This window comes from Hirundo rustica, chromosome 1 (genome assembly GCF_015227805.2).
Source record: "Hirundo rustica isolate bHirRus1 chromosome 1, bHirRus1.pri.v3, whole genome shotgun sequence".
Taxonomy (NCBI): domain Eukaryota; kingdom Metazoa; phylum Chordata; class Aves; order Passeriformes; family Hirundinidae; genus Hirundo; species Hirundo rustica.
The window spans coordinates 100148607-100175777 of NC_053450.1; the positions used below are offsets into that span (position 1 = coordinate 100148607).

At 40.0% G+C, this 27171-nt stretch overlaps 1 protein-coding gene across 4 annotated transcripts in view; it reads left to right on the forward strand.

The window, feature by feature from the left end:
* Nucleotides 1-27171, forward strand: part of ITGA9 (integrin subunit alpha 9) — a 287285-nt gene that overhangs the window by 110910 nt on the left and 149204 nt on the right. The window lies entirely within an intron of this gene.

The window sequence follows — 27171 nt, forward strand, 5'->3', positions numbered from 1 at the left end:
AAAGTGACTGGTAATTCAGTAGTTTGGAAAAGGTCAAATATTTTTTTTTCAGTAATACCTCAAAGATCAAGTGACCAAAAGTAGCATTGATTATTCTCTTGTAAATGGGGACAAAATAATTACAGGTATTTTGCTGCTTTTTTAAAATAGATTCTTGACCATGGTACATGGATATTTTTACAAAAGTTGGTTTGTTTCTTGGCTAAACTAACAATTTATCTCAAATACAGGAAAAATAAGACACATTCTCTTTTTATGGAATTTTTATAGTTTGAAAAAACCTAAAACACATATCCTTTAACCAGCTGCAGAAGAGACATGAAGAACAAATAAGGTGGTACATTCAAAATCTGTGTTTCGTTAAGTATTATTATGTTCAATATTGCCATATAATTGTCATTTTGAAAACTCGTAATCCTCAGAGCTCATAAATTGAGCAAATACTGTTCAAATTTCAAATGCTGCTTGATCATGTAGCAATGATGAATTCTGTGCAAATAGTCAATCCTGCTTGCTTTAGCTGCAAACATAAACATGAGACCCTGAATTGTCTCCTTATGCTTCAGCTGACCATATCCCATACTCTCAGCAAATAACTGGGAAGTTGTGGATAAAATATTCAAAGCAGATATTCTTGCATTGATAGTGTATCCCCTCATCCTAAGAAGGACTGGAACATCATCATCACTTCAGATATCCTCAGAAAAATTTTTGGTCTATTTATTGGGCTGAAAAGTGAAAATAAAGTCTTGACAAAAAAGGCTGATCAGTGTAAATTCTGTAGCCAAACAAAGTAAAACCTGTTCTCCAATCCAAAGATTTGGATCCAAAGTTCTAGCTGCATTGCTGGGTTTCTCTAAACCATGGTGAGGTCTGAGAGGTTGAGATTGGTTGTGTGCATACTTCAGCCTGCACTTTTCAGTGAGGACACCCCTTTGCGACTTTGCTTTGCCTGACTGACTTGGGTCAGTCTTGCTCCTGCCCCTGAGTTCTTGCTCCTGCTTCTTCTCTTTTTCATTAGTTTACAACACTGTTCTCAATTACTACATGTAAATTATTAGTTACTCTCTGGCCATAGGAATTTAAGCCATTATGGACCTTATTGCAGGATTGTGACTTGAATTTCTTCTACCCCCCGCTTTTTTTGGGTAATGTTCCAGATGATTTATGAATATAATTTAATTGCATCATGTTGCAAAAATACAGAGAAGCCTGGATCCCAGGAGAGAACAGCAGTACAGCTTTCATGACTCTTCATGACCCCAATCTTCTCTAGTTTGATTAAACAACAGGAAAGGAAAAAAAAAAACCCTCCCTCATAGCTTTCAAAAAATTGCAGTAGTTTTGTTTCTTTTCTTTCACTTTAGTTTGCCTTGCAAAAATTACAGCTTTGGCTTTATAGCAACTGCAATAATTATGGCTGCAAAAGGTTTTCAATTATAGCACCCTTTTTTCACGCTATTGTGCGTTTTTGGTAGGCTGCTGTTTGGGGAATGAAATTTTCCATGTGGTTTGTGGAATGAAATTTTCCATGTGGTGTGGCTGTGAGATGTAGAGGAAATAAAACTTCACTTGTTTTTGGGTTTTGGCAAGGTTGGAAAAGTAAATTTTTGAACCACTTTGTTTTTTCATCTTTTTAACATCTACACAGTTTGCATTGAACATGATGTGTAAATGCAAATAGTGAAGACAAAATCAGTTTTTCACGAGGAGTATATTTTAAAAGTTTGAAAACCAGAAATACTTACTAGTAAGTTCACAGTAATGAAGGTCTAAAAGGTTTTGAAATCTTTCAAATGAAGTGTTTTTACAATCAGAGCTTGAAAAATGATCTTTCTCTGGCTGGCTGTATCTGGGAACTGACACAACACAATGAAGAAGCCCTGGGGACAGTGTGGTAGGAAGAAATAGTGTGTATCTTCCTCTAAAAGTGGCAGGTAGCTGCCATGATTCTGGGATTTGAGTAATGTCAATGAAGGTGATGATGAAGTTATCACAGTAGGGTAGAATCTTTTCAATCTTTGATGCTTGCAGTGAGCACCCATTCTATTGGAGTGGGTGGGAAAGAGGTTGTGAACCCTGTAGTTTATAAAATATGTATTTGAAAGGAAAGGTGTCTGCAGAGAAAGCAAGAGTGGATATTTTCAAGGATAATTCCCAGGCAAGTTGTCCATCTGCCCCTCATGACAGGCTGTCTTCAAAACAGAGATTTACCTCAGCATGTGTAGCACCTGTGGGGAAACCCACTGCTCTAGTGAGGGCCGCAATGGAGTTTGGATGGCAGTACACACAGAGAACGTGCTCTTGTGAAATCCCTCACTAAAGTCTGGTGAAGCCCCAAGACCACGCACACTGTCCTAGTTTGAAACTGAAGCTGAAGGTCTACATCAGTGGGTCTGACTGGAAAGGAGAAGCAGCATATAGTGATATTCATGAGCTTTTGAGTCTCTGGTACATTTTTTAAAGGAATCTATTTGGTTACGTTTGTGGAAGACATTTTTTGTTTTGTCTGTTTGCTTTTTGGGGCTTTGTTTTTTTTAAATCCACATTGCCAGAGTAAGATTGTGAAGTGCCAATAGCTGGTTAAAGAGGCAAATTTCTTTAAACTGACTCTTATAAAGACTGAGATTTGTTTGTCACATTAGTGAAAAAGCGTATGCATACATCCTGGAATAAAAGGTGAATCTGGAAATACAATCATGTCCTTCACTTACATGACTTGGCAATGTCATCATTCCCAGTGTGTGCTCTATTGTTCATGATGCACACACTGAATGTGAAGATGATGGTTTCCTATAAGTCCTACCCAGTGAAGAGTTTGAAAAGCCTACCAAACTTGTTAGCACATTGAAAAGCCTACCAAAATGTTAATCTGAGGATTTTTGGCCTGAGTTGGAGTCTTTGGGTACTATAAGGGAAGGATGGTAGATACACTTTACAACTACAACAAAAGTGAAACAAGATGGTTATCAAGAGTGCTTCTTAGAGAAGCAGAATCTTATTTGTGTATTTCTTTTTCCCCTCACATGCACTTACCCATGAGGAAAAGGTCAGGTGAAAATGAAGGTAACCTATGAGTAGATAAAAAGGATTTGATTCATTGTTCATGTAGCTGGAATTAGTTCTCATGATCTATATTCCATTCACAGAGCAGGTGCTTGGGCTTTAGCCCTATTTCTGATCTGCATAGTGCCTGCATGTCTTGGGGAGGTCCCTTGACTTTGCTCTTCTTGATGGCAAAACCGGCTTCCAGGAGAATCTGGATGATCTTCTCTCCTTTCTCAAACACTAACTGAGGGCGTTCCACTAAGATGACGGTAGCCACAGCCTCCCATGACCAAACTGCCAGGTATTACAGAAGCGGGGATGATATGTTGGATCCCCTTGAAGGATCCTCTACTATGTATGCCCAGGAAGGGAATAATAACCAGTGCTAGAAGCATCCTGCCTCTAGCCAGGAAGAGGCATGGGAAAACCGAGTCTTTTGGACTGTGTGGATTCGATGGCCTGGCACATCAGAACCACAGAAATATGAAGCTTTGGTTGATACTGGTGTGCAGTGTACCCTGATGCCATCAGGACATGTCGGGGCAGAACCTATTTCCATTGCTGGGGTGACAGGGGGATCACAGCAATTGACATCATTGTATGAGGGAACACGGCAATGGAAGTGTTTGAGAAAAGAGGGAAGATCATCCAGATTCTCCTGGAAGCCGGTTTTGCCATCAAGAAGAGCAAAGTCAAGGGACCTGCCCGAGAGATCCAGCTCCTGGGAGTAAAGTAGCAAGTGGAAAACGTCAGATTCCCACAGAGGTCATCAGTAGGATCACTGCGATGTTTCCATCAACCAGCAAGAAGGAGACACAAGCTTTCCTAGGTGCCATAGGTTTTTGAAGAATGCACATTCCTGAGCCCTCTCTACCTGGTTACCCACAAGAAGAACGGTTTCCACTAGGGCCCTGAACAGCAACAAGTCTTTGCCCAGATGAAGCAGGAGATCGCTCATGTGGTAGCCCTTGGCTCAGTCAGGACAAGACCAGATGTGAAGAATGTGCTCTACTCTGTAGCTGGGAACAATGGCCTGTCCTGGAACCTTTGGCAGAAGGTGCCTGGGGAGACTCGGGGACGACCACTGGGATTCTGGAGCTGAAGTTACAGAGGGTCTGAAGCTAACTACACTCCCACAGAGAAGGAAATCCTGGCCACCTAAGAAGGAGTTCAAGCCACTTCGGGGGTAATTGGCACAGAAGCACAACTCCTGGCACCCCGACTACTGGTGCTGGGGTGGATGTTTAAAGGAAAGGTTTCCTCTACCCATGACGCCACCAACACCACATGGAGCAAATGGATTACCCTCATCACTCAGAGTGCCCGTACTGGAAACCCGAATTGCGCTGGGATTTTGGAGATAATTACAAACTGGCTGGAAGATGAAAACTTTGGTCTCACGGATGGAGAGGAACTGGAGCAAGTGACACATGCTGAAGAAGCTCCACCGTACAACCAACAGCCAGCAGAAGAAACACGCTACGCTCTTTTCACTGACGGTTCCTGCCGCATCATAGGGATGAATCGGAAGTGGAAAGCAGCCATATGGAGCTCCACATGACAGGTTGCACAAGCCACTGAAGGAGAAGGTGGATCGAGTCAACCTGCTGAACTCAAAGCTGTTCTACTGGCCCTGGACATTGCTGAAAGAGAGAAGTTGCCAAAGCTCTATATCTATACTGGTTCATGGATGGTAGACAATGCTCTGTGGGGTTGGCTGGAAAGGTGGAAAACGGCCAACTGGCAGCGTAGGGGAAAACCAATCTGGGCTGCTGATGAATGGAAAGACATTGCCCATCAGGTAGAGTAGCTGCCTGTGAAAATCAACCATGTGGATGCCCATGTCCCCAAGAGTCAGGCTAATGAGGAGCACCGAAACAACGAGCAGGTATATCAAGCTGTGAAGATAGAGGTGTCAAAGGTAGACTTAGATTGGCAACACAAGGGAGAGTTGTTCCTAGCTCAATGGGCCCATGATGCCTCAGGTCATCATGGCAGAGATGCCACCTATAAGTGGGCACGAGACCGAGGGGTGGATCTAACTATGGACAGTATTTCTCAGGTTATCCATGACTGTGAGACGTGTGCTGCAATCAAGCAGGCCAAGCGGGTGAAGCCCCTATGGTATGGCAGGTGGTGGTCCAAGTATAAGTATGGGAAAGCCTGGCAGTTTGACTACATCACCCTTCCCTAACCCGCCAAGGCAAGCGCTATGTGCTGACCATGGTGGCAGCCACCACTGGATGGTTGGAGACCTACCCTGTGCCTCACGCTACTGCCCGGAACACCATTCTGGGCCTTGAAAAACAAGTCCTGTGGAGACATGGCACCCCTGAGAAGACTGAGTCAGACAATGGGACCCATTTCAAGAAGAGCCTTATAAACACCTGGGCTAGAGGACATGGCATTGAATGGATATATCACATCCCTTATCATGCACCAGCTGCTGGGAAAGTTGAACGGTGCAATGGACTACTTAAGACTACCCTGAAGGCACTTGGCGGGGGGACCTTCAAAAATTGGGAAGTGAACTTAGCGAAGGCCACCTGTATGGTCGACACATGATGCTCCCATCAATTGAGCTGGTACTGCTCAGTCTGAACACCTGCACACAGTGGATGGAGATAAAATCCCTGTGGTACACATAAAAGGTATTTTATGAAAGACTGTTTGGCAAAGACAAATCCATCTGTAGAATTGTTTTTCCTCAAGGACCTGGTTCCACTTGATGGGTAATGCAGAAAGATGGAGAAACCAGTTGTGTACCACAGGGAAACCTGATCCTAAGCGAGAATTGGATGTAAGGGTTCATTGTGTATAATAGAGTTTATGGATTTAGGTATGATGCAGATTGTAATAGAATCAGAGGTTGATAATGTCTTGGGTTATGTAACCAAAAAAAAGTGTTTTCTGTTGTATCTGTTGAAAGCTGTTTTTTTGGGAGATGTTTTTTCCTTATCTCTTGTGTCTCCAAGGGGGAGGGGGGCCTTCTGGTAACGGTCCAGCCCTTAAAACGGGGTGTTTCTTATCTCTTTCACCACCCCTCCATCCTCCAGGGGGACATGTCCTGATAATGAGCCATTAGGGCCCACCAATGACATGACACAATCCATCATCCCATTGTGAGATGCTCCACACGGAGGGGGAGGAGCCAACTATTCCTAGCTAGATAAAAACTTGGACTAAAGACCACCAGGCATCTGGTTTTTCCACTGGATGCCCAGAGGAAGACCAATCCATCTTGCCACCACTGGACTTTCTACAGGACCATCTCTACTCCACAGAACCGCATCTGTTACTCCAGGAGGACTTCTTTGAACTGCTTCCCACACCCTGACCAACAAGGTGTCAGGTCGTATCCCTGACTCTGTCAAGGTTTTTCCAGGGTTTTTGTTTGCTACCTTGCTTGTTTTTTGTACTACTACAGTTCTATTTTCTTTTTTTATTATTCCTAGTAAAGAACTGTTACTCCTATTTTCATATCTTTGCCTGAAAGCCCCTAATTGCAAAATTATAATAATTTGGAGGGAAGGAGGTTTACATTCTCCATTTCAAGGGAGTCTCTAGCTTTCCCTAGCAGACAACTGTCTTTCAAAACCAAGACAGATCTGTATTCCATTCACAGACCAGGTGCCTGGGCTGTAGCCCTATTTCTGATCTGTATAGTGCTGCATGGTCTGCAGCAGGATTCCACACAGATGGTTCTGAGGTTGCTCTTCAAGTTTGATGAGAAAAATGGATTTGATTTTCATGCTGAGTTTTCATATGCACTGTCTCCACTTGTACTCTCTTTAGAAACAATTCCTTCCTCCATTGCACTTTGCTTGCTTTATGTCTAGCCAGATATTTGTGTTGTATTAACAGAAAGAAGTGGATTTAAGAAACTATATACTTTATACTTATGCAAGTTAAGAGGTTGCTGATCTTGTTTTAGATTGCTTTATGCCTGTCTTCTGGGAGAACAAAAAAAGCTGAATATATACATTTTCCAGCTAGCAGATTGATAGAAAGTAAGGAGAGTTAAAAAAAGCACCATGATTCCAAATCAGGAATGCATAGCATCTTCCTTTTTTGGTTTACTGGATATGCACTCTATGTCTGACTGCTTTGTATATAAATGACTCCTGACACAGTTATTGTAAATGGATTTGGAAGTGTTCTTCAGCCTGACCAAAAGCCAAGTGTTTCATTATTAAGAAGTGCCGCTGAAGTTTTATAAAGCAAAAATGGCATTTGTCTACCTTTCCCACAGCTGTCTCCATGCCTCTTTCCCTTCCACAGCATACCTTGTCAAGGCCTTCTGACACTCAATTCCCTCTGGTGAGGTCTGCAAGTTCTGAGCTGATGAACAAAGAGTGAGTTGAGGATCTATGGGATCGACTGGTCTAGGCCTTGCTCTGTTCTTAAAAGTGTACATAATTCTTAGCTTCCCAATAGTATATGAAGGTAGCAATATCATTTTGCTGTCTTAAAATCATTGAATATTTTTTCTGCATTTTATTCAAGTGGCAGTGATGGACACAGACATTGGTCTACTGATCTGGGTTATACACAAACCTGAGCTCACAGGAGATGGCAGCAGCAGTGGTTGCAAGGAAGTACCACTAGAAGGACAGAAGTTCACTTTAAGAACAGGCTAAAGAAGCTTGGAGACAAGCAGTGCTCTACAGAGGACCTTGAAAATAGTTTCTTGATCTTTGTTACTGCCATGTTCAGAGTACTGGGACTTTGCATGCATCATGGGAAACAGATGCTTCTTATTGCAATTTCAGCCCTGCCTCATAGCAGATGTGAAACATATTTTGATTTTAGGAGTGTTAATTAGAAAGATGTCCAGCCTTCATTTTCATTGACTAAGATACTCTCCCTTCCCATGTCATTCTTTTCAAATGGTCTGTAAGTTTATGTTGTCATGCATTTGGGGGTCTCTTAATGTACCATTTACTCTCTGTGGGAATTGACCAAATTAGTTCCTAAGTAATACCTTACATTCAAATCATGTGCTATGTTAGTCTAGTGAGACAAACATAATTTTAATTTTATGTGAGATTTGTGTGTGCATGTTTAAGAAACAGTTTTAAAGCAAGCCAAATGGGGCTAAGCTTGAAGTTTGACAATGATTGCTAATTGAGTAGAGGTCTTTCATAAACTTTCAGGTCTCATGTTTTTAATTAAGGGGTAGTGTATTACAGTACAGTGTAAAACACAGAAGAGAAGAAGAATATGTTACAGTTCTAGTAAATGGAAAGAAAAATGGGCCTTTTTTAAACCATTATACTTTTAATAGGTTTTTCTGGTGATTTGGGTTTTTTTTGTTGTGGTTTTTGTGTGTGTGTGTTTTTGTTTGGTTGGTTGGTTTTTTGGTGATTTTTTGTTTGTTTGTTTGGTTGGTTTTTTTTAATGGGTCCCTGAGGCTGGGGTGGAGCTCAGGACACAGCACAGGATTTTTCAGTGTGTAGAAATGATCAGACCGAGGGCAGATTTTTGAAAACTGTGCATGCAAACTACATTCATGTAAAACCAAAATAATCACAGAAACACAGAATATGCTGAGCTGGAAGGAACCCACAAGGATCATTGAGTCCAACTCCTGGCCTTGCACAGGACCATCCCCAAGAGTCACACCCTGTGCACAAGAGTGTTGTCTAAACACTTCTTGAACTCTGTCAGACTTGGTGCTGTGACCACTTCCCTGGGGAGCCTGCTACAGTGCCCAACCACCACGCACTGGGGGAAGAACCTTTTTCTAATATCCAACTTAAACCTCCCCTGACACAACTTCAGGCCATTCTTTTGGGTCCTGTCACTGGAACCACAGAGAAGACATCAGTGTCTGCCCCTTTTCTTCCCCTCATGAGGAAGTTGTAGACTTTAATAGCTATATGCAGGGTCAGTGGAAGGCTAATAATTTGATTTGCATGTCAAATATGTACATACATGTACACAGAGAATGGAAATGGGCATATACCAACGTGAGAACCCATGATGGCAGGAGTAATTATTTGAAGAGTTCCATAAATTTCTACCCATCAAGTTGGAGAGTTATAAAAATGTTTTCTTTGACTGAGTGCTTTAGAAACAAATATTAAATGTGAAAGGAAATGAAGGATATGTAAAATACAACTTTCAAAAGGTGTAACCTTTTTGGTTCTGTAATGTCACAAATGTTTTTCAGGGCTGCATGGCCACAGTGATGTTCATCTGTGCTTCACCTCCGAGGCAATGATTTCATCAATTGGGTGTGCAGGTTTTCCTTTCTTTCAAAGAAAGATTTTACTTTGTTTCAGAAGAAATGACTTCTGGACTTTATGAGTAATCCTGATTTTATTTGAAAGTGAGACAATTTTCCTGTCTTTGGGTTTCCTGAGGAGATTAACAAACCTTCATGAATGTTATTCTGAGTCTTATGGTAGTCATGGCTTCTTCTGGGCAGCCAATTTTCATTTAATATTCCATTTATACTAGCCAAGAAACTAAACTGGCAAACCTTCAGCCTTTACATAATTTTGTCTTTGCAGAGTAAGTAATATTGTTTAATGTTAAATATTGTGGTTTATGTAGTGTATATAGAATTACAAAAATATCTCAATTACTATTTCCTGAAGCATTAAGGTTAAGCAACACTAAATGTAATAGTTTTACCCAAGGATTTGAAGTTTTAGGAAAATATTTAATTCATCTACCACAAGCTGAGGCTTGCTAGCAGTGAACAATTGTTAATTTAGGATCCTCTGGAGGATTTGTAATATATTTTTAAGTTGTTTTGGTTGTTCAGGGTTTTTATTATCTTTAAATGCCCTTTCCATTGAAAAGATGTAGTCAGTTGGTAAAAGGTAGTTGTGCAGGTACACCTTTGAGATGACGTATGCTGCAAACTGGCAGTTAGAGGAGTGGAAAAGTCAGCTGAGGCTATTTCTACATAATGAGAAGGGTTTTCCTCTCAAAGGCCTTGGAAAAACTTGCCAGAGGTGGATGCTGACAACTGTAACATGAGCTGTATTTTTTCCTTTTTGCTTCCTTTTTAAATGTCTTATGCTGAGAGAAGTCACTTCTTTACAGATGAGTAGTGCTAAAACCAGGTTTCTGTGGAAAGAGAATTCTAACCACTTTAAATAAAAAGAAAACCTAAAAATCCTTCCATATTTTTAACAAAACTGAGCTAAGTAAGCTTTTTCTTTTCATCCTGTTGCTTGTGATAACTCATTTTATTCCTCAACTAACTGAGGTATTTTTTAAAAGAAACGGATTACTTTAGGGCAGAGGTAAATGATTTCTGCCATCTAGGTTTAGATATCTACTGTGTTGCATGGAGCTTTTTACAGGACGTTTCTCCATTTTTAGTAAAATGCTCTGTGTCTGTTGAGACACAGTATACCACTAAGTCTAGCATATAAATTTACCTTCATGCTGTCATTTGTAGCTGTTTTCATGATTTCAGGTTATGGAGAATTTCAGCTGTCACGCTTGGAATTAGTCTGGATGCTGAGGAAACAGAGTAGTTGTCTGGACACATGCATTTTTCTTGGGAAAGGAGAGAAGGAAGTGAAGTGCATTTTCAGAAAGCTTTCTCAACTCGCATTCTTCCCTATGTTGTTCTCTAAGATGATGAAACATTACTGACCTATTGCCTGGCTACCCCATGATTACTATAACAAGGCCATTAGTAATTGTGGTGCAGCGGCTGTACTTTGTCCCGTCAGAATGTGTGTGAGGGTCTTTCCTGTGTGATTCTAGCCTCTTCAGAATAAAGTTCTGATGCATTAATGAAATAAATCCTACCAGTAATATTGGCCCATGGTTTCATTATGGTAATAAAATAATTTGTACATGGAGTCAAAAATGCTCCAATAAATACTTAGACATTTTTTTAAGGAGGATGAGAATGTATTCATATTACATGAAGTTTGTGCTGTGCTTTTAATGCATTTGTAAGTATGGACAATGTCAAATACTGTTTATCAGAAATAAACAGACTAAAATGGTCTGGAAACTTAAGAGTCCCAAAAACTTGCTGAAGAGCTTTCTGGCTCCATATTGTAAACTTTTTCTAAGTCTTGCAATGCAAGGGAAATTTCATGAAGCATTGAGAGCTTTAAAGTGTCAATATACCAAAAAAGGGTAGGAAAGCTGATCTAAAGGGTTGTAGATTGACATCATCATATAAACAATATAATGGAAATGCAATTATGTCATGCTCAAGAAATTAAAGGAACAAAACCAGCTTGATTTAAGAAAGAAAATACCCTAAACCCTGAGTAATGAATTGACGAGTTTGATCTGTGAAGGTAACTGTGAAGATTGTGATAGAATTTTAGGGGCTTGCAATTTCACTTAACATTTTAGACACTGTGATTTAAAAAAAAGATTTTAAAAAATTGCACAAAATTTGCACATGTAAAAGTTAATACTTAGCAGACTGATGTGGAAAGGAGATGCCAGTGTAGGGTTATTAAGTGGGTTATTTCTAATTATGTTCTTCAAAGATCAGTAGAAAAAATTAGTTATTAAATATCTGAAAATAAATACAAAATAACTTCCATATTTTGCAGATAACACAAAAATACTTGATTAAAAGGATAGGGACTGTTTTTTATAAAGTGTTTTTATAAAGTGTTTTCATCTACTATGCTGAGCCACTTAAGTAAAGTTTATTTTAATCCATTTAAGTGTGACATCACTCATCCAGGAACAAAGTCTGTGCATCCTGCCTATGAAGGGGAAGAACGGGCTTCGTCTTGGTTTCAACAATTCAAAGGAAAACACTCTGGAGTGAGTCGTCTCCTTTAAGGTTCCAACAATCCCATTCCACCAGTAAGAAATTAATACTAATACATGAAAGTAGAAAAAACCATGGCTTATTAACAAACAGAATGCCAACAGAGAGGGGAAAAAAAAAGTAAATAATGTCTAGATATCATACTGTTAGACCTCACCAACCTACTGGAACAAAGAGAAACTCAAAATCCTGGAAATACCCGTTCCCGATATGGGATACAAGATTGCACCAGCTCCATCTTGGGAAGGCAGGAGCTTCACGGAGCAGTTCCAGCAGCAGATGAAGACCTGATGGCTTGTCCAGCATTGACCTCCCTACTGTGTGGCACAATATAGCAGGCGTGGCAGGTGAAGCAGCTGGGCTGGAGCCGCTCAGTACTCTCCTCTTCCCAGCTTGGCACGTTAAACAACAGCTTGAGTTGGAGTGGGGTGCCTCTGTTCCACCTCTGCCAGCATGATGCCCCCATATTTTTTTCAGACAGGCAGCTGTGAAATTCATCTTCAAGGCAGCTCAAAGATTGCTACTGCAGCTTCTCCGAGCCAAGGAAAAACAAACCTAAAAAGAAAGAGAAACCTTTGCCTAAGCAAAGATTAAGTAGTCACCAGCATAAATACCCCACAAACACCTGTGCACAAGTAGCCTCCACACACACAGGTACATGAGGTCCCTGGATGTAGGGTCTTAAGGATACAGTAATTTTTGGGCACAGATTATTATGGGATACAATATAATGATGAATCACCCTAAGACAGGCTTGTCTTCTGCAAAGCATGGACCTTGAGAAAGATTTCAGGATCATAGCAGACCAACAATTGAACATGACTTCTCATCATGATAGTTGACAAAAGGAAGCAATGAGCTCTTTAGATATACACACAGAGAGAATGGTGCCTTAGAGTGGGTCTTCTGTATAGATTTTTACTTTTGCTCTGGGTAGAATTGTATGTTCACTGATGAGATGCTTCCTGTTTACATGATATTGTAAAAAACTATGAAAACTGTTCAAGGGAAGGCCTCACTTAGAAATTTGAACTAATCACAGCATTTTTATTTTAATGAAGACCAAGAGGCACCTAAGTAGCTGTTTGTAATCTAGCAGAGAAAGTTGTGAGAGAAACCTGTGACTGAAATGTGATATCGTATACATTTGAAGAAGCCAGACCTAGAGCCTTTTAAATTCAAGAGGGATTACTGTAGGATCTAACTATATGTGTTCCTGGAAAAGAAGGTGTAGCTAAACAAATTATTTCATGTGGTGGAAGATTAACAAATGAGCTGTAATGTCTGGGACATACAAGAAGGTAAACTAAATGATACAGTCTATTACTGCCTCTTAGGGTAATTTATTTTTAAGAGGGCAGAATTTAAAGTATCATTAGTACCGCAATATTTATTTCTAAGAGTTTTCTATTGATAAAAGAGATAAATTATAGGAAAGCAATATCAGTTTCTCTGTACATGAGTTTTGAAACAGTACCAAAGCAGAGGTATGAGAAAATCCCACAGATAGTGGGAAAAAAATGGCAGAATGTGGTTTGTGTCTAGGAGAGAAGATACATTTTTTTGAACCCATAATAGAGGAATTGAGATGAAGTTCAAAATATTGAAACTTGTTAGTGTCAGTTTGTATTCATTACCCTCACAGCACAGTTTCGTGAATAAAACGTGCTCCTGGTGTTATGTGTCCAAGCCAAGGCAAAGCTTAGTTGATGCTTGAGTAGGCTGTGCAGGGAATCTCATACACACTTCTGATCTGTGATTCTTTTGTGAAAGACTGTGTCTACTACTGAAGCTCCCTACACAAATATTTTTCTTAAATATGACAAAGCATTTAGAGGCTGCTGGTGGTGATTTTCAGGATTTGGTATGTGCTGCTTGTAGGGTGCTCTGGCATCCTGGCCTGTAACCTTGATATCCTTGTCTCTTCCATCTCCCCTTTACTTTGTCTTTCCCAAGCTCTGAGTACCATGCTTCTGATTCCCTTACAGCTCTCTGCAGTTGCTCCTTGCACTGTCTGATATTTTTCCTCCCAGGCACTTAACTGTTCTCTCATCTGCTCTTACTTCAGCACTGCATTCCAGCCAATTTGGAAATCAACAGACCCTGGAAAAATATGTTCCAAAGTTCATTCAGGAGGAAAATTAAGGAAAGATTTCACTCCTGAAAATGAAATAACATCAGTTTTGACCTAGTTGGATAGCTAGGGTGAGCATATTTATTGTGTGGATGCTGTCACCAAAAGTGCTTCCAATCCTAGTGCTGCTGAGCCCACAGCCTTTGAAAATTTAGTTACCCAAGGGCAGTGTTGCTGTGCTACATACACTCAAACTGGAGGGCAACAAAGGGCTTTTTCCTTTTGAAGCTGTGTCTGCCATGCTCAGTGTCAGATGTGTTTTTGGCATGATGCAACTGGTTCGAGTTATCTTATGTCTTAGACCTGAGAAGATGCCTTTCTCCAGTATTGTCTCTTGGTTTTTAATGGGTTGCTGTATACAGAGGAGGTTAATTTTGTATCACAGGCCTTCACAAAATGTCTATACTGTGCTCAGGGTACCATGCAAATGATGATCATCAGGAGGAAAGAAGTGGTTTTTTCTGAGACACTCAAAGACCCAAGGAGAGCGATCTGGACATATTGTCCTGGGTGACTCCTTAAAGCAGGACAGATATCAAGATTATTTTACACCTCTACAACGCAAGATAATATCTAGTGCAGATAAACCTGTATTTTAATGACTTTTCATAATATTATATCTTCCTGACAACCGAATTATAAATCAATAAGCTGATCCCCAATGCTCCCATTGTTCTGCCACCCCTCACTTCTGATACTTTCTCCTTTTGATTCTCACTGGTTAGAATCTCTTTCAGACCTCTCCCCAAGGATTTGTGTGTATTTAGCTGTCAGGGCCTGTGGTTGGGGAGACGCTAATTCTGCCCTTTCCCAGCTTTGTTGAAATCTCTTCTCTTGTCCCAAATCACAACATATTCTGTTTATCCATTTAGAGTCACTGCATATCATCTAGAGTAGTCTTCCATGTATGCCACAAATTTGTGTTGTTACTAAAATTTTACATGGTGTGGAACAGAGAGGTAGAGATTTTGAGAAAGTACACACTTCATCCATTGGATAACTTGTAAAATAATCAAAAGTACTCAAAGAACATGTAATCAAAGGAGATGTGAAAAGTGTTAATACCTGCACCTAATCTATTAGGTTAAAACCTTGTTGCAGTTCATGCAATATTGCTGTTGTAAAATGCCATTCTTTCTATTCCCCGTGAATGCATCTCCAGCTTCAGAGCAGAGCTCTCAGCTTTGATCTGAGGAACTGGTTTCTACTTATTTGCCTTGTTTGTTTTTAAAGCCCACTGAACTTGAAGAAAAAGTTTTGGTTTTGCTTGGTTCCCCTGAGAAACACTGGTTCGTTCGGCTCTCATCCATAGGGATAAACAGTCTCCCTTTGTCATTGTATAATATCCTCTAGCCCAGCCATCTGAGGGCTGGGCAACTGTATTTGCTGATGTGGCTTCTAAGCAGGAGGCTCTTGCCTCTTCTTGAATGATCTGTGAAACAAGGGGAAAAGCCTTATCATTGTCAAAAGGAATGACAAACTTTCTATTCATTTGTGATTTCAGTTGTAAATGGACTAAAATGACCTTAAGGTTTCTGAAGTACTGATGCATTGGTTCTTTCTTGTTTTTCATTTTGGTTTCATGTCAGTTGTAAGCAGAGGCCCAGAGTCTGAAGAGGGGAGAGTGTTAGCAAAACAGTGTCTGTATAATCAGAGGAGAATGGAAGAAGAGGAGAAAAGTGGTGGGTAGGAAAACAACATGGAGACAGGATGTTACTGAGGTGATTGTTAGCCTCCATATGTAGGCAAGTGCAGAACAGGAGAAGTAGAGGCTAGCAAAATGTCCCTGGCACCATGCATAATGCTTGTACTGTGTAATGGATAAGTTTCCTTTAACTCTTCTTCTCAATATTTCTTGGTTAATAATATTAATTCCTATTAGTTAGAGTGTCACTGAATAGTGAATGGGAATTTGTCATCCTTTGCGACAAATATTGCTTCCAGAATAATATGGTTCCCTCACCCTCTTCAAATATCACAGCTCATATCTGTACAGAAGCCATGGCATAGGGGAGTAAAGAGCTCAACCTGTGGGTCTTGGTTTCAGAAGGCTTTAAGCAGATACCTAGGATATGAAACATGAATTGATATTAAACATAAAAGTTGGCATCACAGATGAGCTCTGTTCACATTTTTAAATTCATGTGACAAAGCAGACAATTATAACATCCTTTCCTTTTACTTGTATTGATTTTAAATTCTTCTTTGAAGAGGATTAGACTAATAAATACTACATCCTCTGTTTAATAGTGCAAGAATAGACTTGGGTCATATTATTACTACTGTATTGGGTTTGCATGGCCAGGTTTTGGTAGCATGGGGACTGCAATGAACAGACAGACTTTTCTGTGAGGAGCTACTGGAAGCTTCCCCCATGCCCAACAGAGCTATTGTCAATTGGTTCCAAGATGAGCCAGCTGCTGGCCAAGGCCAAGACAATAAGAGATGATGATAACACCTCTGTGATAACATATTTAAGAAGAAAAAAAAAGAGCTACTGAGCAGTTGTAATTCTGCTCAAAGAAGAGAGGAGTGAGAATATGAGAGCACAACAACTATGCAGATACCGAGTTCAGTGGAGAAGGAGGGGTAAGAGGTGCTTACCTCTTACCCCATGAAGGACCGCAGGTCCATGAAGGACCCCTGCAGCCCATGGAGTAGACACACACAAAGCAGGAGATACCCAAAAGAAGGTTGTGATGCTGTGGGAAGCCCATACTATAGCAGGCCCATGGCAGGGACCTACAGACCACAGAGAGAAAAGCACGTTTCTTGGTATGACTTGTGACTCCATGGGCTACGCATGCAGCCTGTTCTTGCAGGACTGCACCCCATGGAAGGAACCCATCCTGGCGCAGTTAATGAAGAACTGCAGCCTGTGGGAAGGACTCATGCTGCAGAAGTTCATGGAGAGCTGTCTCCTGTGGGAGGGACCCCATGCTGGAGCAAGGGAAGGACTCCTTTACCGGAGCAGCAGCAGAAACAACCTCTAATGAACTGATGATAACCCCCACCCCCAATCTCTCTGTGTCTGGTGGAGTAGGTAGAACTTGGGAAGGAAGGAGGGATGGGAAAAATGTATTTTTAAGATCTGTTTTATTTCTCATTATCCTGCTCTGATTTTGATTGGAAATAAATTCAGTTCATTTCCCCAAGCTGAGTCTGTTTTGCCTGTGATGGTAATCAGTGAGTCCTTATGCTTGGATATGTTTGGATGTCCTTGTTCTTATCTCAGCTTACGGACCTTTTATCATAACACTCCCATGTCCTGCTGTGGAGGGTAGTGATAGAGTGACTGGTGGGCACCTGGTCAAACCACTGCAGCAACACTCCTCCCAGATTCCCATTGTGTTCTATCTATTCTTCTGTTACCAGAAGAAGAGTTTATATTTTTGTGTGTAAATACCTCTAGATTTCATAAGTAGTCTGTTCTCATCTCAATAGTTTGGAATGAAACTACACGAACATCATTCTTCTCATGTACTTCGTCTCTCTCTTTCAGATGCATGCGGACAGGAAGGCATGCTGAATAGTATGTTGTTTTCTTTGCAAGAGTACCAAGGACCATTTCTATCACTTCTACTTTACTGAATTAACTGTCAGTAAAAACATTGATGTTAATCTTCTTTCATGTCTAGCTATCCTCTTCTACTCAGAAGGATTCTGCTTACTTTGAACCCTGACACAATACTACTATTTTTTCCTATACATTTTTACAGGAAGCTGGGCTTAACTTGAATGTTTTCTTGTTTCATACATGTGTTTTTTATAAAGCTGGTACTGATTAAATGCTTTTTGTAACAACAGCATTGAAAGAATCATAACAGCATATTGTCAGGCCTTCAATTCAGGAAAGAATCGGTTAAAATGAAGTATCCATCAAAATACATTTTCCACTGCTAGCTACTGTGATGTTTCAGAGCCATCCCGCCTTTCTGTCCACTGCCTCTTGACTCTTCTAGAAGATTTTCAGCTACCTGGACTATTTGAGATACCAGGGTTTTCATTAAAGTGACGTCTGGACATCTGTCAGTTGGGACAGACTGATGTTTTTCTCAAAAAATCCATTGCAATTCTAAGAAATGTAGCAGGATAATCTCATCCACAGATGTTTGACCTACTGATAATAAGGTGACCTGTAAGTAAAGTGGATATAACATAGATATAGTTTAAGACAGTGTGAGAGAAAATGTGCCCCAGGGCCCCGTCTTGGTACCAGCCAAGACTGTTAATTTTGACAGTGGCCAAAACTGTTAATTTTGACAGTGGCTGGAACTTGGAGGTTATTCTATACCAGATCATGTTCTTTTCCAGTAAGGGGGAAAGGGGTCCTTTCTTCTGGATCACATAATGGGGCAGAGGGAGTGGTTGGGTATTCAGGGGTTTTCCTCATGGTGAACATGTGATTCATTTGCGTCCTTCTTGTAGATACTTGCATTGTTGCTGCTACTGTTCATTATCTCATTTCATTGCTGTTTCCAGTAAATTGTTCTTACCTCAGCACATTTGGTCCTCTGATTCTGCTCTCCAGTCTGCTGCTTGAGGGAGGAGAGAAAGAGAGGAGTGAGCAAGCAGTGCATGGTTTGGAGTGTTTCAGTGGGAACACTAAATTGGGGAATATCTTTTTTAAACCACCACAGACTCGTATGCATGAAAGGGTGGAGAACCCTTTCTCTGTTAATAAAAAACTGTCTTAAATGGTTATTTTCCCTGAGAAGTGACAGGCAGGCACCTTCAAAAGGGAGCAGGCATTTAGTCTGATACTCTGTGGAATGGTCAGTGGGAAACAGTGAGGAGAAAAGCATGTCCTTCTCCTCTGTCCTGTACAGAGACTCTGGGGGAAGCCTTTTGATTACTCTGCTGTTGGCTCTTTAAATGTGCCCACGTGCTGCTGCCATATTTTTTTCAACAGAAGGAAGAAAAACTATCATGAGAAGAAGGGAATGAAGGAAGGATGTCTGTTTTCTCTTATGGAGAAGGTCAGGGGTTTACTTCTGGCTATGAAAAAGCAGATAGAACTCAGGCAAAGACTGGGGGGCACAATGCCATTCAGTATCAATCAAACAGCAGTCATCAGCTGCTGAGCTGCATTATGCCTTCAGTCTGAAATACCACAGCAAAAAGGGCATAGATCCAGCAAGGAGGGCTCCTGGCCACCCCCATGGACTATGGCCTCAGGAAGAGGCTGGCAGAGTCAGTCATCACCCTAGTCTTTGGCTCTGAGGACAGCTTGTGTGGGAGATTTTGCACTGGAAGTTGTTTGGATGACACATACACAGAGCTGGTTTTATTCAGATGTATGTAGGAAGAGACCAGGAGACAGACCAAACAAATATGGTATAGGAAGAAAGCAAGACAGTGAACAAGAAAACACAGTATATGAATGCTGAAATTGACCATGAAGTTAACAACACTTTCCCAGGTCCATTGGCATGTTGATCTTTAAGCAGACCTGTTACCATATATGATGACTCAGAGGCCAAGGATCTTAAACTCCTCCTCGAACAGCTTCATACACAGCCCCGGTGTTCGACTTCTCAATCAGAGTTGGAGGGAAATGTTGTATAAAAGGAAACAGGTAGTTGAACTAACTTATTCTGCACTAAGTACAGTTTCAGACACCTTTAAAGGAAATCTCTTTAAAGATTTGTTTTGATAAAACATTGTATCAGTGGAATATGAAATGCAGAAACTCCAGTGGAAAAAAGTATATGATGAGTTACATAATGTGCAGGAAGAGTCTGGATTTAATTATTGTCTCTATACTGTATACTATTCCTTGCAGAAATAGATTATATTTTCAGAAAGAGAACAAAACAAATAAAAGCTTGAATTGTTACCCTCTTTCTTCCTTCTTGGGTTCTCTTTGCTTACCTAAGTTCACTTCTTCATTTCATAAATATCCATCAGCTCCTGGGCTTTCTAAGGATTTGTATTTTTGAGTTGTCAGTATTGCAGGTGTCTTGTCATATATTGCAGATTGGTTGTGCTTTGCCTTGTGTGAAGAAAAAGCTGGGCATTTTAACCCAGTAGGTCTGTTTTCTTCAGAGGGGAGTAACATGATTTTAGATAGTCAAAGAATTTTCTGTATTTTTCATCTAACCCACCCCCCCCCCCCCCCAAGGGGGGTATAAAAAAGAGAAAGGGAATGGGTAATAAAAACATAACTGAAAACAGTAGGTCCAATTAAAGAGCTGACATTCAAATGTGTAAAAAGAACATGAAACTATATTGCCGTAATGCATTTTAGTCCAGAGCTGAAAAAATCAAGATCTGAGACCACTAATACATTAATACTGAATTTGAATGACAGGCAGTAACTTTACTTATTGATTACCATGAGAGGATTATCCATAGTATATTATTGCTAAGCCTTTGTAACCTTTGACATGGAATACTTGAAGTATTGATTGCAATTTCTCTTATGCCCACATGAGTAATACCTTTATCACTTGCCAGCTGATAGCAGGCGTCCAGATACACAAGGATGGTGAGCAGTCAGACTCACTGAGGCTGTACTCAATTTGGGTTTTGACTTCCAGCTCTTCATTCAGTGTCTCAGGGTGTTCTCTCAATGCATACAGGCTCCCAGGCACCTCTAGTTTATTTAACTAGATTTAGGAGTTTTTTTCTTTCCCAGGACATCTTTTCACTTTCCAGTGTGTATGCCAAGAGGAGTTGCCGACCTAATGGAAACAATTGCGTGCTGGAGTAAAGCTTTTAGGAAGAGGGTAAGAAAGCACTCCCATTCTTTCAAACACTAAATAGCATTAGGACATGTGACACCCCTCAAATATTTCGTTTTGGGGTTTAGGTTTTTTGTGTTAGTATTTTGTTTTTGTTTTTTACCTCTAAACTTTGAGATTCTTTAGAAGTCTTGTAATAGTTGAAGTTTAGCAAGAAAGGCTATTCACCTACTTGTTGAATTGTAGCTGTCTCAAGATCTTAAAACAGTAGCATGATTGAAGCATCAGGCCTCTGATTTCCTTCATATACTATTAATTTGACAAAAAAATCACCTGTAACTTTGTAAATGAGCTTTTACCAATCAAGTAAACTTAGTTCTGTCTTTTCTCTGGAAAAGAGTTTGCAGTTGAGTTTTTCCCCTCTTAACTACAGTAACATCTTAGAACCTTAAAAAAGATAGGCATTAAAAAAATCCCCAACTTGTGTGTAATGGAAACTAGGTCTTTTCTAGCTGGTTTTGTCATGACCAGGTATGCCTTTGCAGTGGGAAGACATCAACTCTAAAATTATGCCAGTTATAAGTTATTACAAGTTCTAGAATATCTTTATCAAAGTAAGCAGCGGACAGAGGAAAGCTCTTGTGAGGACAAAGGTTGTTCTTTTACGTGGTAGGAGGCTGAAAGTATTAACTTGCACTGGGACTTAGTGCCAAGGTATCTAAACTTGGAGTTGGTAAGTGTTGCAAGGAAATTAAGTTGCTCCTTACTAATTTTCAGGTACTGGAATGACATGTACACATTCATTCATTTGAGATGAATGAAAATCCGTCTTCAAGTTAAAAGCCAAATTGTCTAATTAATATTCTTATTGAATTGTACTGCTTTTAAACCTTGCACCCTGGATTACTCACAGTTTAGAGGAGGAGACTGAGATAACAGGAGAAGATAGTTAATTTTAAAGTCAAGCATTGTGATCTTATTCATAAGCTATAATATATGTTTATTAAGACCTACAGCAGCAATTTCATTTGATAGATAGTGGCAGTAGTGGCTTTTTGTTTCTGAAGGCTGGTGGATACTTTTGAGATCACTGATCATGGAACTATTTATCTCTTGACACTGAGTTGAAGATTTATGTGGTAGTGACCTGTGAGTTGATTAAAGTTGTATTCTGGATTAGCATTAGCAAAGTGACTTTCATTTTGCAGCATTAATATGTTGTCTGTTAAATTTGGATTGTCAAATTTATTCTGTGTGTTTAAGCCTGTAAAAATTCCTAGTCTATTATTAGTGCTTGTTATTTAGCACCTGAAATAAATTTAGACTAAAAGTTTCAAGCTGAATGTTTTTAAAAACAGGCTCTGGAATTCATTCGCTGTCATTTAAATAAACAGAACTTAATTCTCAGAAGTACTGAAAAGCTGTGCTGGATTCTGTAAAAACTCTGGAATTCATGCATGGGTTAAAATCCTGTGGACCAAGTCAGAGGGAGGAGAAAAAAGGCCAGACAAATCAGAGAACTTTCCCACAGAGAAAGAAAAGAGAAACTCCAGAAAGACATGAACAACACTAAAAGCACCAAGCAACTGTAGAAGTCATCCTGTACGTGTATTTCTTCCAATGTGTATTTCTTCAGGTGCTGCTGCTGAAAATTAATTCATATTCATTCCTTTAAAGGGCCATGTTTCATCCTTTATTCCTGCTGTAGATTGTGGGCATTATTTATATCTCAATTTATTTCCCAGCCCATTGGCCATAATTAAAAAGGGAATTTGGCACTCTCTAGAGTCCTTGCTGGAGACTTTCACCTTGTTGATGAAAGGGGATTAAATGTTATGATTTATTGAGCTCATGTGCAGTCCCCTGAGTGTACTGTGGCACTGAGCCAAAAGATAGCTGAAGTGATATCCAGTCTGGCAGCCACTTGCACCATGAGTAGAATAAATTCTGTCCCTTTGACTAAAACTCTGTCTTGTTCCAGCCAAATGTGTTTGAATTCCTGATGTGTGTGGGCTCTTGGTAGCCTAAAGTTAAGGTTCTAGAAGGTAGTGGCTGCCTGCCAAAGCAGTGTGCCTTTAGGATGTTGGACTCTATTTGTGTGTTGTCATGATGTGCCTCAGGCTGTTTCTATGAAAAGTGACAAAAATTATTTCTTAGTTATCACACTCCAATTCAGAATCACAGATGCTATGTTTGATCATCACGCTTTCATTACTTTTCAGATTTTTAGGACTTTCTGGTACTAAAGTTAAACAGAAATACAGTTATAAATCTGGCAGAGGCTTTGCTTTCTTGCTTTCTTCTCCTCTGGTAAGTCAGAGGAAAAAAAACCAAAAAAACAGAAGGAATATGTGGCCATGAATAGTTACTGCCAGAACATTCAAACATTTCTTTGAGGTGATTGTTTTGTGAGAGGAGATAGCAAGCCTTTGTTATCACATTGGCTAGAATAAGCTTTCCAATTCAGGTACGGTGAAAACTTGCACCAGTTCAGTGACTCCAGTCTGTAAAGATTAAGTATTTATTACTTAAATTAACTTACTGTTACTCACTGAACCCTAGTTGCATAGTTGTTTCTGTTCATAATTTGAACTCCTTGTATATTATGCTCATTGTATTGTCCTTCAAGGGTTTTTTTCCAATTACTGAAGCTGTGCTGTCCATATGCTATGATTTCCCAGGTTTTTTTTTTCAGGGCTCCGAAATGTCTTTAGCCTACACCCTTTCCATAGCATAGCAGCCTTGTGGTGTCAAACAGTTATTACAGGTAAAAACTGTGGAATATCCCTTGACAAATCCAGTTCATTAGGGTCATGCAACTTATACAAAAAATGTACAGTTTCCTTGACTTGAAGGATTTTTCAGTCTACCTCAAACCTTGTTTTCATTGAATCTTTTGAAATCTTAGAAATCTTAGAATACTTAGCAATCTGTGGGCTGTGTCCTCAATATATGATTCAACACAGGAAGGAATACATTTGGGTAGACTGAAAGAGAAAGAAATTGATCATATTTCCAGTCTAAAATAGTACTTCTCTACATTGTGCTTGGCCAAATATTAATTGTTCTCTTTACGTGTTCACATTCCAGACAGTCTGGTGTACCTGTGAGACAGAACTGTCTTGTCTCTGTCTTACTGAAGACAAATGCCACAGACTGTTGCCGTCTATCATGGGTTGGCACAATTTTGTTTTCTGGTTATAGAGAAATGTGAAATGTTTTTCTCTGCCATGACTGTGGAGGGGATTGGTGTGGGGAGGACAGGAACCTATCAAAAAGCTAGCCAAGATTTTGGCAGCTAGGTTGACCAATAAGAAATGTCAATGTGACTTTGGAAAGGACATTTAAAACTAATCTGCTGCAGATCGGTCTCTCTCTTGCTTCGGAATCAGCCATGAGGTAACATCAGAGGTGGAAGGCAGGCCTGGGTCAGGCCCTGGCTGCCTCTCTGGAAGCTGCTGCCTGCTTGGAGAGCCGGGGAGAGCCCAGGTCAGGCCCCTCCCAGGCCAGGCCCGGCCGAACCTCCAAGAGCTGCTGCCTGTATGGGAGCAGCCTGGGTGAAGCCTTTTTACAGCTTTGTGATAGCTCCAAGCTGGGCCGCCTGGATGAGCCCGAGGGGTGGAAGAAAGGACATCTACCAGCTTCCTCCATCAGCACAGCTTTGCATTTTCTTCAGCCTCATGCAGCCCGGTGCATGGTGGCCCTTGCAGGCCCGGGTGGATTTAACCCTTTCCTAGCAACATGGAACTTTTAAAGCACAACTCTTCCTTGAGAGAAAGAAGAAAGAAAACAGAGGATACGTAGAACAGACACCAAATGAAGTCAGTTAGATTAGAAGTGAAAGCACTAATAATATTGGAATATGTTCTCTAAGGTAAACTATGGAGAAATGGACTGTTCTTTGTAGCATCTTAGTGTTGTTGGGTAGAATGCTAATTCTAATCAAAATTGATGACTGATGTAATTGAGATTTATTTGGGAACTTTAAAGCCCCCACTCCTGAGTTAAAAGGAAGTCTCAGCCTTTAAGACAAAGATGATTTTAGACTAGAAGAAGTAATTGTAATTAGTGCCCCAGATACACTGAGAAGCTTTGCTGATAGAACATCACAGTCTGTGAAAACTCCAGGCAGCAACAGATGTGTGACATTGAGAATACCTGGACTATTTTGTCTTGTGGCAAACGTCTTCATGAAAAGATCTTAGAGAGACTCTTCTCCTAAAGTAATGAGTGATTATGTCTAAATAGCGAAACTGACTGAAAATCTCAAGTTGTGTCTTTCTGTGTTGTTTAATAAGAAAGTTAATGGTAAAAGGAGAGAAGCGAGTTTTAAAGTGTCATTCTGTTCTAGTTTAGGTTTTCTTTTTCTCAACTTTTTTTTTCATTCTTTTAGTGTGTGTTAATAAAACTATTTTTGTTCATTTTTAAGCTTAAGCCTGCTTTGTTTTTTCTCCTAATCTCTCCCTTCCACAGAAAAAGAATAAATACTAAAACCCCTACATTAATTGGTGTTTCCGCCTGGTTTTATTAAATTAAGACCATTACGCCTTCATTTTTGAAGGATTGTGAGCAGAAGGGACTGAACACATGGCAAAAGTAATAACTGGGCAGCATTCATAATTTTATTCTTACTTAAAGAAAAATGGTTATGTGAAATGTATTTCCCGGGACTGGGGTGATAGAGAAGTCACAATTTCACCACTAAAATCAAGCAGAACGCCAGCAAACAATAAAGGTGCACTCCAGAATTCATCAAAGTCAATAGGGAACTTGCCTTTTGACTTTAAAGGGCACTGGATTGAACCCTGCAAGACCATGTTAAGACACGTATAAGTGATTAAGTACTTATTCTTATCGTACCACAGTAATAAAGTTACAAAAATGGTAGGTGAGTACATTTTTATTGTTCTGTGTTTACATAGTTGGTTGCATATAGTTGGATTAGGTAGCAGTTTGCCTAATGATTTGACTGTTGCTGTATGGCATGCTCTTTTATAGTCTTGTCTGTATTACAAAGTCTTCACATAGGCTGATAACAATCCTCATTTAAGTTAATACACTTTATTTTCTGTGGGAGCAAAGCTAGCAGCTTCTGGGAGTTGTAGTGTTGTTATTTAGAAGTCTCAGTATGGTACTAATCCTACCCTGGGCATGGGATTGAGGAAGAGGCTGCAAGTATGAGTGTCTCTTCTGCTGAGAGGATTAACGGTGCTGCAGATCATCTACAGTCCTTTTTATGGGACTGGGAAGAGGTCAAGCTATCACCACTGCTGCTATGTCTGTTGTTGGTCAGTGTTCTTTACCAAGAAAGCACAAATCACTCCAAGAAATGTATGGTCTAAACTGCAGAGTACTGGCAGACACTCGTATTAGGGTAGGGAATTTAAGGGCTGGCTGAAGATGCAGGAGGGTAAATGTCACCCAGCCTGATATTTGCTATTATTCATCCAACTGACCCATGATTTGGGAATTTGATTATCCATTAATCTTTGACTTCAGAGATCTGTGAACAGTCAACATACTGGAGAGAGCAAATGGTTGTCTTGAAACAGATCAGACAGGGCGGTCTGAAAGCTAGTTAGTACCCAGGTTTCCCACATCTGGAAGACATAATTTTAATGGAATTGCATTTCAATTGCTTCTTGTGGTTGGTGGGCTGTGTTCAGAGAAACCCACTAACCAGTGCAAGATAAAGTTGAAAGCTGGCCCATTTGAAGGTTTGATGTGCTTACTTATGGGATTTATTTATTGCCTCAATTTCATCTGTACTGAATTACTGCTATGTTTTTAAGTAACTAAAATTTAAGAGGAATGTTTGCCTATGAAAAAGTAGAGCATTTGCACTTAGGTTTTCGGGTAAATTGGATTTTGGAAATCAGGACTGAACAGAGCACAATGAGCACTTTGTCCTGGCACAGTAATTTGGATTTAAGCTTTGTGATGAATGGTATGAATTTTGTGGCTTGGGCTCCAGCAACAAGAAAAGGTGAACCTTTTGTCCCATCAACCAAATAATATGGCACCATTCTATACATCTGTTATGAAGCCTACAATAAGCAAATAAAGAAACTGAAAAACTTCCTTTTTTTACAAACGGAAAGTGTTGCTGTGCTGAGGATGGGAGAAACTGTAAATTTTGCTTTGAGAAACATACTGGAAGGTGGATTTTCTTGCCCCTGCGTGTCTGTAATCCTATTTTATAGCCCCATTAATGCCTTTACTCATCCATTCATTTCACTGACACTGCAAAACACCAAGGGAAGATGGAGTTTTCTGTTCTTTTAATGAATGGCGCTCACTGGACGTGATCTCAGTCAAAGTTCTAGGATTTTGAAACCCCAGAGATTAAGATTATTTGCTTTTTGCTTCTGCAGGAATAATTTAATTGCTTTCTATTTTTTCTTTTTTAAAAAAATATGTTTATTGAAAACCACTTGATTTATGGCAAAATATTCCACTGCTTCTGTGTATTGAAGAGTAGATCCCAAAAGATTAACTTTTAATTTTTTTTTTTTTTTAAACTTCTA